We start from the raw sequence: 13,717 nt of genomic DNA on the forward strand, positions 1-13,717 counted from the left end.
TATATATATATATATCTATATATATATATATATATTAATACGGCATCATAATTATGTCTTTACAATATTCTCTTAAGCAAATTTTAAGCATCTTGAGGACAGAGTTGGTGCCTTATCCATGTCAATTTCCTGACATACAAGGGGATGTTCCATAAATATTTGTTAACTTGAATAAAAAAATTCAATCAGCAATTCAGATGAGGGAAGAATGCCAAACTGCACATATCAAGACAGGGCAGAAATGAGGGAGAGGAAATCTGGAGGTGAGAGGGGACGGGCAGGAAGTGAGGAAGGGAGAAAGAGAGAGAAGAAAAGAAAAGAAAAAGGGAAGAGGGAAGGTAAGGGAGGGAGAGGGGAAGGAAGGGAGGAAGGAAGGAAAACTTTGAGGGAAACAGCTCATCCAGACTTATGAAGTAGCATTTCCCAGAATTGTTCCACTGAATTACTCTGCTTTTGAGGACAAAGTCCACATTTGTAAAACAGGGACGATATATAGTTTGGGATTGGGGTAGCACTGGAAATACTTGTGCGTATGCTTGCTTGCCAGCCATAGTGAAGTTTGTAAAGGAAGGCTTTGATTCTGTTGTTTGGTATAATTACTTGCTCCATTAGAAAACAAAACAATAAGACGCTTGTACACACTCTGGAGTGTTCTCCCTAGATCAAGTCACCGTTAATACAAACCTAATCTAAACATTTTCGGCAGTATTAAATTAAGATAATTTAATTAGAAATCTATTTCTTAACAGGATCAATTATTTTTTACTTTAACAGAATGAAAAGCATACACAAATAAACTAATATTTTAGAGTTACATATGACTTAAACTTTTTTCTTTAATTACTACTATCAGAAGGGATACATTTAGGCTTAAGAATGGAACTATAAAAACTATACAAATTTACCATTGCACCTCTCTAGCTTTGATGTTATTAGACAGCTGTTTGAGGCTAATTTTCCCACTGAAATAAAAAAAAAAAGGACAAGACAAATCTCTAAAATGTAACCTCATTTTCAAGATGACCAGGCAGAGCCTCAAAATAAAAGAAGTGAAGAAGGCGAGACACAAAGGTGAGAAAAGTTAGGAAATTTTATTTGTCCTTCTCTTTCAGTTTATCAGAATAGCAAAATTAACACTATCATTCCAGTTTACTCCTTGGGTACCAGCAACATCTTATTGCTTATCTCTAGTACTATCTGGAACCTTAAGCAATTCACTTTGTCCTCCCCTTTGTCCTATTAGAGACATCAGGCAAGGCAGCAATATTAGGAAAAGGCATATTTGATTACACCATTCAAAAATCTGTCAGTTCTTTCCAGTTTTCTTTTAGACTTTCTTCCCCTACTGTAATTCCTCCTACATTCCAAATTTTATTTTCATGAGGCCAACCATTTGTTTCTAATACAGAGAATTAAATCTGTAACTCTCTTTCTTCAAAATAATTAAAGAAAGAGAAAATTAGCATTCAGAAAAATAATAAATACATATATGTAAATTTAACAGGAATCCAATGCTTCTAATTAAGAAAAGGAGAATAGTCTTACCTACTGAGAAGGATCATGAGCATTTCTCTAGTTTGAGACAACTTTATTCTGATTAATAAACACACTATATTATTATTAGTATTAGCGGTAGTATTATTAAGACCTGGTCTTGCTCTGTCACCCAGCCTGGAGTGCAGTGGCACAATCATAGCTCACTGCAACCTTAAATTCCTGGGCTCAAGGAATCCTCACACCTCAGCCTCCCAAGCAGGTAGGATTACAGGTGTGCGCCACCATGGCTGGCTATTTGTTTTCTTAGAGATGGGGTCTTGCTGTGGTGTCCAGGCTGATCTAAATCTCCTAGCCTCAAGAGATCTTCCCATGTCAGCCTCCCAAAGAGGTGGGATTATAGGCATGAGCTACCTGTGCCTGGTCTATTATTTAATCATTCTAAACATGCTCTGTGCCAAGCACTATTGTTAAGTGCTTTGCCTGAATTAACTAATTTGATCCTCATAGTATCCCAGTAAGGGTGGGTTATTATCCTCATTTTACAAATGAGGAAACACATCAGTGGGTTGGGTTCCTTGCTGAAGACCACATTGCTAGGAGGAGGCAGAAGCTGGATTTGAACTCATGTTTACATCACTCCTCTATGCTGCTTTTCCCTAGTGGAGTATGGAACGAGGATTCGTGGGGACTGACCTGGTGCTCATGGAATTGCTCACTTCATGGTCCCTAATGGAACAGGCATGAGGAAAATCCCTTTCCCATCACCTACACTCAGTCTGATGGCACTGTGTTCAGGCCACACTCATGATGGCTAATCAATGAGAACAAATTGTACAAACCTGTACAAATCAGTACGACCTGATGCCATATTGAAAAAACTAACTCAAATTGGAAATTCTGCTCCCTGACAAGTCCCATAGCTCCATGAAGAAAGGAAGTGTGTCCAATGTTTAAAAATTTTCCTTGGTGCTTTCTTTTTAATCAACTTCGGGGCCATTATAGTGCCTTCTACAGGTACATAATCAAGTGCTAACTGAATTGATCTATGCCTTGGTAGCGTTGCCCTTAAAAATTGCACTCTTAAATATGCTGAAAAACTAGCTGTATATTAAAAGTGTAATTTAAGGCCAGGTGTGGTGGCTCACGCCTGTAATCCCAGCACTTTGGGAGGCTGAGACGGGTGGATCACGAGGTCAAGAGATTGAGACCATCCTGACCAACATGGTGAAACTCTGTCTCTACTAAAAATACAAAAATTAGCTGGGCATGGTGGTGCATGCCTGTAGTCCTAGCTATTTGGGAGGCTGAGACAGGAGAATCGCTTGAACCAAGGAGGCAGAGGTTGTAATGAGCCAAGATCGCACCACTGCACTCCAGCCTGGCAACAGGGAGACTCTGTATCAAAAAAAAAAAAAAATGTAATTTAACAACTAAGTATATTTGTCTGGTATCTATTGTAAGTATGTTGTTTGTTGATTTTTCAATATTCTAGGGTTTAAAAAAATGCATGTTGCTATTAATTGTAATGTGGGTTTTATAGAAAGAGGAAAAAGAGTAACCCAAGACTTGAAAATAAAATTATGTTGAAATATTCATATGATGAAGGAAGGTTTTCTGTGTATATATTATACTAATACTAATGGTACTTATTAGTTATATGGATTATTCATTAAAAGTATAAATTTTTATTAAGTGGTTCTAATTTTATAATTAGAGAAATTTTAAAGTACCTGAGTTAAAATAATGACTTGTTATTTAATTTGGCTTCCTTTCCTTGTAATTAAAAATTCAGTACTTTCTTTTTATCAGATTTATCTTTACTTCTTTATTCATTGGGCTAGCTACAGTGGTTTCTATGCATAGATTCTTTTAATGTCCTATATGCCTTCTGGAAAGTTAGAAAGTATTTTATGATGCATCACCAATGTTATTTCAAAAACCCCAAATTAGCAGCAAACTTACACATAGGAAAAATAGAATGAGTCAGTGAATTGTTTTATATTGTATGTCTCTTGAGAACAAGTCATCAAAAGTTACAGCATTTTAAAAAATGTACCATGTATATAGTAGAAATCTGTCTCAGCTGCTGTCTGCCTTTAGTGAACATGATATTATGCTTATTTAATTGCTCAAAAAACTTTAGGCAATGCTAAGCACGAATAGAAGGCTTTTTCCTAGGGTGGAGAAATATGCTGATTGGCTTTACTTCCTTAATTATGGCTTTACAGTTTAGGCATTACAGAAATATTACATATCTGACTCTTAAGGTCTTTACCCATTTTATATTAGAGCTTAGATTTCTTCATCCCATTGTTGATCTAAAATGTCTCTAGCTTTCTCAGGTAAAGGAAGAACATGCCCATGTGTTGCATTAGGTAATTCCTATTATGGAAAAGCTGTGTTCAATCTAAAATGACCTTTTCTTGTATTTATTGTCAAGCTAGCTTTGCAACCCACATTAAATTGAAGCTTTTGTATGAGGACTGAGAAGCCCACTGTTGCGTGTGCAATGACACTCTTAGGATGTTTGCTTAGGACAGCCAGCCCTCCAGCCAGCTGGTGGCAGGAGCCGGAGCATTTGGCCAAGTATTCATTGTTGCTTTTTTAAAGTCCACAGCAAAGACAGGGCATTGGGTCTGAATTTGGACTATAAAGAAAGATGGACAAGTGCTATGCAAAGAAAAAGTTCATCTGTGAAGAGGGTCTCTGTGCTTTCGTAATCGGAACTCACAGCATCAGTACTTTTGAAGATGTTGAACAAGAATTTTGGGAGGGGCAGAATGGAGATTTGGACTTTTCACAAAAATGAATTTGATAATCAGCATTGGTTTTACTTTAATTTTAGTGATCCTTTATGGTTATACATGTTTATAGTGACAAACTACATCTGTGGGATTCGGGCAGGACTTTGAAAATGGCCTGATTATGATGTTAAGCTGCGTTAAGAGTTTTCTGGGAGGTTCACATGACTTCACTCAGAGAAAATGCCCAAATAGTAAGAGAGGAACTCTCTTAATTGCCTATTTCCTGCATGCTACTGTTTTTTTAAGCAAAGATTGTTCATTTACTTACCTTTTAAGTTTGTGTTTGCACTTCCAAGTTGAATTTTAAAACCTCTTCATTTAAAATAATAATAATAGTCATTTTAAAATTCTCTCCTGATTAGAAAGACAATTTGTCAAATTTTAACACTAATTTTATACTTGCCAAGTTTATTTTGGTTTACATTATATGCACTATTTTTTTCCTCGAGACCTTAAAAGCAACCTTATTTGAGAAATGTGAATTATGTGATTAGAATGCCCAGTTTTACTAAACCCAGCAGAGCTCTAGCTACTGACCATACGCCAGCGGCCTCCACCACTTACAGCAATGACCAAGTAATAGCCCCCTCTTAACTCTTTTACTGTCTGTGAGTTGCGACCTTCTTTACACACCCACATGCCTCTAGTATACATTAAAGTCCAGCCTGCCCAGATCTATTAAGCAGCTATAACTAATATTTTCCATTTGACTATCTCATCCTTCTTCTCTTTTAGTCTCTTGTCAGCTGAGTGTTCTATCCCCTAGAACAGGGGTCCCCAGCCCCTGGTCTGTGGCCTGTTAGGAACCAGGCCACACACCAGGAGGTGAGTGGTGGGCAAGCCAGGAAGCTTCACCTGTCCTCACAGCCACTCCCCATCACTCACATCACCGCCTGAGCTCCACCTCCTTGTCACATCAATGGCCGCATTAGATTTTCACAGGAGTGTGAACACTATTGTGAACTGTGCAGGAGAGGGATCTGGGTTGCACGCTCCTTATGAGAATCTAATGCCTGATGATCTGTCACCGTCTCCCATCAACCCCAGATGGGACCATCTAGTTGCAGGAAAACAAACTCAGGCTCCCACTGATTCTACACTACACTGAGTTGTGTAATTATTTCCTTATATATTACAATATAATAATAATAGAAATAAAGTGCACAATAAATGTAAGGCACTTGAATCATCCCAAAACATCCCCTTCTCCCCTGGTCCGTGGAAAAATTGTCTTCCATGAAACCAGTCCCTGGGTGCCAAAAAAGTTGGGGACCTCCTTTGTTTGCCCTAGAACACTAGAGGAAGAAAAGGGTCACTTTCATGGGTGTGCAACTTACACACTCAGAAGATCCCTCGGCCTGGCCGAAAGCTCTGCTGTTGCCATCTTAAAAATATTAGTAATTTTTAAACAAGGGGTCCTGCATTTTAATCTTACGTTGAGCCTCACCTTCTTCCTTGCTGGTTCTGAAAGAGAAGAAGATGTGAGGAACTGGGAAGGCCCTGAGCTCTGCAGAGTCTCTCTTCATCATTGTGAATTTCATTTTGGAATAGCTGGTCACTAGCCTCTAGTGCACTGTTTCAAAAAATATGTCAGTGAACATTGATGCAAGAAGCACTTACTAAAAATGGTAGATTCCTCAGCCTGGACAAATGAATCACAGTCTTGAGGGATGGGGCCAAGAAGTTTGTATTTTCATAGACTTCCCATGATTCTCAGTTCACTAAAGGCTGAGAACCTTTGGCTGGTGAATTGCACCGCTGAATTGACACATCTCTAATTCTGTGACTCCATATTGGTGGGTTCACAACTAAAGGAGAGGAAACAAAAGAAAATAAATTCTGTTAGCTCCAGTACACTTTATGATACATTGTCAGAGGACAAAAATACTGGTTTGTACTAGAAAAAGAACTCTGATTTGGCGGAGAATTGTGATGTCTTCATTTGAGGCTAGGTTATTTTAAACCACTTTTTTGGGGGAGTTCCTATTTTCACTATTTCTGCTACCACCATTAGAAAATGGAATATTTTAGTTAGGCAATTATGGGTGATCAAACAGCTATTTCAGCCAGTCGCTGGCCCTGTCAGGGACTTTGCAAAGATCAATTGCAATGACAAGGATTGTTGTATTAAAGTCAGCTAACCAAGGCATCAATCATTATTTAAAATAGCGTTTTTGCAGATAGCAGAGTTTAGTGGTTGAGAGGCTGCATTTTGGAGGCAGACAGGCCCCAGTGGAAACCAGACCCATCATTTAATAGTGGGACCTAATGCAATTCTTTTTTCCCAACAAATCCTAGGTTTTCATTTAAAAAAAATCATTGATAAGGATATTAACAGACCGTACTTTATAAGGTTGTTTTGAGAATAAAGCAAGACAGTCCAAGTGAAATCCTAGTGCACAGTACCTGGTACATAGTATTAAATATTAAATATTAAATAAAATATTATTTTAACTGTCAAGAAAGATTTAAAATGAAGGTCTATGAAAAGTTAAGAACTGAAGCCAAACTAAATTCCTGTAATCAAATAAATTCCAGGTGTAATAGATAATCCTTGTATATTTTTCCAAATTGTGTACATGATAAACTCATTAATTCAACCTTACAACAGAGAAACTGACTTCAAATTAGCAGGCAAGCAAGCATGGAAGTACAAATGGTTATGCATAGGAAGACAGAAATACAATGTCAAAATGTATTTGACACATTTGTTTTGACAAGTGCAATGATTAATTTTCTGTGTCAATTTGGCTTGGCTGATTCCTTGCCCAGTTATTTCGTTACAGGACAGTCTAGGTGTTTCTGTAAAGGTATTTTTTGATGTGTTTAATATATAAGTCAGTAGACTTTGAGTAAGACAGATTATTCTCCATCATGTGGGTAGTCCTTATCCAATCAGTTGAAGGCCTTAAGAAAAAAGACTGAGGTTTATACAAGAAGAAAGGAATTCTGCCTCCAACTCAAGACTGCCAGCCTGCCTTGCAGATTTGGGGCTTGTAAGCCCCTACAGTCACTGAACCAGTTCCTTAAAGTCCGTTTCCCTCTCTCTCTTTGTATAAATACACACACACACACACACACACACACACACACACACACAATAGATAGATAGATAGATAGATAGATAGATAGATAGATAGATAGATAGATTTTTTTTTTTTTTTTTTTAGAGGCAGAGTCTCACTGTGTCACTCAGGGTGGACATCAGTGGTAAGATCATTATCTCACCATAACCTCAAACTCCTGGGCTCAAGTGATCCTCTTACCGCAGCCTCCCAAAGTGCTGGGATTACATGCATGAACCACCATGGCCCAGCCTATGTATGATGTATTTATCATATATATATTAATTTGGGCTGTGATAGCAACAATACCATAGTCTGGGTGGCTTGAAAAACAAACATCTTCACAGTTCCAGGAGCTGGGAAGTCCAAGATCAAGATGCTGGTAGGTTCAGTGCCTGGTGAGGATCCTCTTACTGATTCATAGATAGCCATGTTCTCACTGCTGTTTCCTCACATGGTGGAAAGGAATGACAGGGCTCTCTGGAGTCTTTTTTATAAGGACTCTGTTCCTGCTCTATCAAGACAACCCTTACCCCTCTAATCCCATTCATAAGGTTTTACTATCATGGCCTAATCACCTCCCAACGGCTCTACATGCTACTACCTTCACTTTTGGGGTTAGAGTTTCAACATACTACATATCTATATATAGATTAGTATATAATATTAATTACATATAGATTATTATTAGTAATCACAGTTCTCCAGAGCAACAGGAACTATAAGTAGATATATATATACACATGATATATCTCTATATAGATATATATACACATATATCTCTATTTACAGAGGTTTATACGTATATCTATATATCTATATGTAGATGTATTATCTAGTATATAGGTGTATCTAGTATATATCTCAATATATCTATATATAGGTCCTACTTTTCTAGAGAGTCAGTACAGCACAATGACTAATATAACACAAGCTTTGTTGCCCAGGCTGGAGTGCAGTGGCACGATCTGGGCTCACTGCTAGCTCCATCTCCTGGGTTCATGCTGTTCTCCTGCCTCATCCTCCTGAGTAGCTGGGACTACAGGCATCTGCCACCACGACCAGCAATTTTTTTGTATTTTTAGTACCTTTTACTTTTTTATTATCACACAGTATTGATGTGATATTCCATTGAGCATTTGGCTCACAAAAATAAATATTTTGGAATGCAGTTATTTTAAGGAAGGACTTGGATATTGAATCCTCACTGTGATATCCGATGAAAACACTTTCCTGTAATGGAAATTAAAGACAAGATGTTGCAGATCAACAAAGAATGTGTGTAGAGTCAGGACTGTTACTGCCCCCTGTTTTGTGCTTAGCTCATATGCATTGCTCTGCCCTCCAGGCTGCGCTGAAGAAGCTGCGATTTCACAACTGCTTCTGCACAAGCAATATGGATAAAGAATTTTGCCTTTCCATGAAATGGCTCAGCCAGGGTAATTATTTATCTGTGCAGGCTGATGCCTTAAGCTTAGTGCCTGTGAACTCCTCGGAGAGCAGAGATGGGCGTGATTGACAGATAGCTGAAACTCTGTCACCTGGGTAAAACCCTGCTGGTAATGAAGCATTCATACTCAGACCTCACCTTTCTGGACCTGCCAGGCTGCATTTGCTGGCAGCAACTCTGAAAGCCTTCCATGGGAAAATGATGTTTCAAAGGTGCCAATTACAGCACATATGTATTTCACCTTGAGAATTTCAATTGGCAAAGATAATATCATGGATTGCCCTTATAGTTTTGATGGGACATTCATTTGTACTAAGAGATCTGATCGAAATGCAGTTATTAATGGAGGCTTTTGAAAACAGTGCATGAAAAGCAATGGGGGATTGGTTTTTTTAAAAGCATGTCCTAAAGGACCATTTACCAGCTAGTGCTCAGCAAATGTTTAAAGAATAATGGTGTGCAAATAAGCATGTTCACCTAGAAACCAACTGGATTCTGATTCCCTGATGAAACATTGTATGTAAATATAAATTAGCTTGTTCTAGCCCGTGGCATTGGACACCTAGACGTGGCTTCTTTCCTTTTGCACAACACGGACCTGAGGAGAAGGAAAACAGAGCTTACCTTGTTCCTGCTCTGTCGAGACAACCCTTACCCCTTTGTTATTTTGCTTCTTTTTAGGATAACTCTTAGGCAAAATAATGAAGCCAGAAACCAACATGGTCATAAGTGAATGTTTATGGAACATCTACTATGGGTCAAGTGTTTTACATATGTCGTTTTATTTAATCTTCATAAAAATCCTGTGAAATATGAGAGAAGAAGCATTTTTGTTTCCATTTTCTCTAGAAGAAACAGATTCTAAGGTGTCAAGTAATCAGTCCAAGGTTGTCTAGATAGGTAAAGTTCCAACGACTTTGTCTCTTTGCATTTATTTCTTCTCATGTAAGTACAAGTCAGTTCCTCTCTCTCTCTCTCTTTCACACACACACACACACACACATACACTCTCTCTCTCTCTCTCTCTCTCTCTCTCTCTCTCTCACACACACACACACACACACTCTCTCTCTCTCTCTCTCTCACTGTGTCTTGTCTCTGTCTCTCTGTTGCTCTTTCTCTCTCCCCTTCTCTTTTTTCTCTCTGGGTCTCTCTCGTACACACAAGCACATGTACACACACACACACACACACGCAGATAACCTCTGCCCTCTTCTGTACTTCCAGACCTCCGTTGTACTGGGTGAAAACATTGGATAAACTCCTTCACACTCAATTGGTTGAGACTTAATATACTGTGCCTTCCCTGAGCGTTTTAATAGAAGAGGTCAGGGAGAGGGTGAAGCTTAGTAGAAAGAATTGCTTTGTGAATGGATTCTCAAAATCTGTAAAGAATGTGGCTTTGGACTGAATGCTTTCTCAGAACCCCTCAGACAATCCCACTTGGGAACTTTGTCCTCTCCCCCAGCTCGTGGGTGGTTTTAATGTCCCAGCTTCTTGTCCAGCTGCTGCTCTGTGTCTCCTGGGCAGCTCCTCCTTGTCATTCAGCCTTTACATCATGCAGACTGTCTGTCATCCCAACAACTCAACAGATACTTTTTGAAGGTACAAATAAAAATTTTGGTTAGATTCTTGGTAAAATGGTACTAGATCCTGAAAAAAACATCTGATTTTGGAATTAACCTTAACTTGGTATGCTTCTCATTGTCAAGGGCCTTTTCTTTGGGCAAGGATGTTAATCTGCGGGCCTGACTACCCTAGACACTGGGCTAGATTCATTCTTCCTTTTTAACTTTTTCTTGAGCAGTTTGACACAGGTTTTAGATAAGCTGAGAAGCACGTCCACCTGCCATAGCAAATAGGAAGACAAGCACTCTCTTCCATATGGATGACCCAATTCTACTCTCTCAACCCAGCAGTGGCAATAGAACAAGCAATAGAACCCCTTGGCTAGTTATTTTCAGAAATGACAGCTCTGTAGCAATTATGGAAAAACTAGGATCTTTGTTTTTGACAGGAACTCTTAACATTCAAAGGGAGAGTGAGACCCAGCAACACAACAGGGTGGGGTATTTCATTATTTAGGGCTAACTTGGGCAACAAAATCATTCTAACAGGATCATTTAGATGCCACCCGAGTCAAAATGAAACTTTCTCCAAGCCCCACATCAAGGTTCCCCGCAGCAGGGGTGGATAAGTGGTACATCAGACCCTCACATTCTTCACTGGCCTTGTCACATCCTCCCTAGGGACATAATACAGCATTGGAGCATCAAAAGTCCAAAACCGCTGCTTGCCTATCATCTTCCTGCAGCCTCCACACAGTAGAGGTGTTCCTCCAGCAGTTGATTTCCAAAACAAAGCACCAGCTTGACTTCTGCTTGTCAGAGTCTGAAGCCCCCTGAGCTCTCTTCCTTACAACAGCACACAATAGCTGCTGGCTGTGTTCTGCATCTCAGTTCGGCAGTGTTTGCTCCCATCAAATCCTAGTTGAGAGAAACAGCCCACCAGGCCTGCCAAAATCGACTTCTTGCGAATTCCTCATTTTGGGAGAATCCCTTATTTCAAGAAGTTGCATAGGTACTTGGAATGTGTGACCTTAGCTGTGCCCTCAACTGAGCTATGAATTTAACGTGATGCCCTTGGCTTTGATCTGGGGGGTCGATGTGAGAAACTACCACAGGAAGAATGCCCTGGCATTTTGCAGAGTGGCTCTGGCGGCCTCATCCATTACATTGTCCAGTCCCCCATATGATTGCATGAGACTTAGACTTAGACTTCCGGGCTCACCTAAAAAGATTTTTCTTCTGATGAAAAGGTGTGCATCCATTTATAAGATAATGAGGGCTCTTTAACCTATCATGTGTCTCTCCTTACCTGAGCTGCAAAAACCCAGGGCTAAATTTTCTTCTCAGTCGTAGCAGCTTTCTTTTACTTAAGCTTAGGATAGAATTATTCCTACTCTTTTTCCTCTTATTACTTGACATTTTGGTAGACATAGAGTTAGACATTATCTTGTTGATTCTCACAACCACACCCAAGAATATCTACTTATTATTTTATAGAGCAGGAAAATAAGGAGAGAGAGATGAAATGATTTGCCCCAGTTGACAAAGTCCCATTAGAAACTTTGTTAGTTATAAACAGTAAACAAAGGAATGGAAAGGTCACAGTGTGTAGTCATAGTGCATGCTCTGAGTCTATCTAAAATGTTTTTAACCAGATGTGGTGATGCACACCCGTACTCCCAACTACTTAGGAGGCTGAGGCAGAATGATCACTTGAGCCCAAGAATTCTAGGCTGCAATGCGCTACGTTTGCCACTATGAATAGCCAAGCACTCTAACCTGGGCAACAAAACAAGACTCTGCCTCTAAAATTAAAAGAAAAACGTTCTTGTGGTTGTTATCGTTGTATAACCCTGGCGAAGCCACTGACTGTGTTGATATGGCACTTGTTCAGCAAACCAGCCCTTCTAATGTCAGGTAAGCCATGCCGGTGTGAGGGCCGAGAAAAATGTTTAAAACAAAAACTTACCATAACATTTAAAGCTTCACATGAAAAGATACAGATCTTGTGTACATATGTTTTGCCCTGTTATTAGGAAGCAAAATGTAGAAGACAAGTAATTATAATTTAAGTAATTTGTTTAATACAATACCTGAAATTACTGTCAGATAAACATTTCTCGAGAAGATCAAAATATATGGTTATTTTACATTTGCCCATTTGGATCTCTTTCAATTTCTGCAGTTTATTAGCTTGGTTCAGTGTCTTTGAGCATTAGTCAACATTTAAAATGTAGGTTTTTATGATTCTGGAAGAAGCAATTGCTTCTGAGGGAGAAAACATTCTGTAAATTACATGTAAATGTTTTTACTTGGATGAGTTCTTTTGCATCTGTGCAGAGGATCGTTTTAATTTACACAAGAATGAAGGTTTTCCGTGATTGAATGTAGTATGCACGCTTGTGTATCTAATTTCCACTTCATTTATACCAGAGTCTAGCAGACACAAGGGGCATTTTGTTATAATGTAAGTACTACTTAAAAATAAAATAAAATTATAATAAAAAGCTAAGGATTAGTGTGCCATTTCTAATTTTATTTCAGAGCTGCCCCTTGGAGTGGGTTGGAGCAGATCTGAGTCTTGTAATTTGGCATTATGTTGCTCTAAAGATACAGACCATAAAGACTTCATCCTAGGAACAAAGCAGATGAGAAACTCAGAGATGCGATCGACTAAAAACATCAAACCGTCTCCCCTTTCCCTCACAGCTATACATTTTAGAGTTCAGTGTATTTTCCTATATAGAAAACTGTTCTATAAATCATTTCTATTTCTTTTCCTTAATCTCTGAGATTATGTAGCCTTTATAAAATCGGGTGTTTGAAAATCCAAAGGATTATAAAGGCTTCAGCTAATTCAGCTTCATCTCTTTGCACCATTAAAATCTTTCAGAGAAATAACCAGCTTCTAGTCATTGTTTATTGACAGTGAAAAGGATGTGACATTTTGACATTAATCAGTTGCTAGGCTGGAGACAAATGTATAGGTTTTGATGTTCTAATATCACTGCAAATGTAATAATAAAGGCCACTGAAATGTGGAAATGGGTGTGAATATTTGCCTCTTCCTAACTGAGAACTACAAGACTTCTTTTTATCTTATTAAATCCACGTTATTAAATGCCCTAAATTAATGAAAGGTTATTGCTTAAGAATTCAAATTTATATAGAATTCAAAATTATAAGAATAATTTTGAATTAAGAATTTTGAATTAAGAATATAATTAAGAATTCAAAATTATAAACAGCCAGTTCGAAGCTTTTAGTCTCCGAGCCGCTCTTTCCTCTTTACAGCTTCTTTGTTAGGCACAACTACATTTTAGCATTTTCTTC

The sequence above is a fragment of the Rhinopithecus bieti genome, unplaced genomic scaffold (assembly GCF_001698545.2).
Source record: "Rhinopithecus bieti isolate Rb0 unplaced genomic scaffold, ASM169854v2 scaffold_76214, whole genome shotgun sequence".
Classification (NCBI taxonomy): domain Eukaryota; kingdom Metazoa; phylum Chordata; class Mammalia; order Primates; family Cercopithecidae; genus Rhinopithecus; species Rhinopithecus bieti.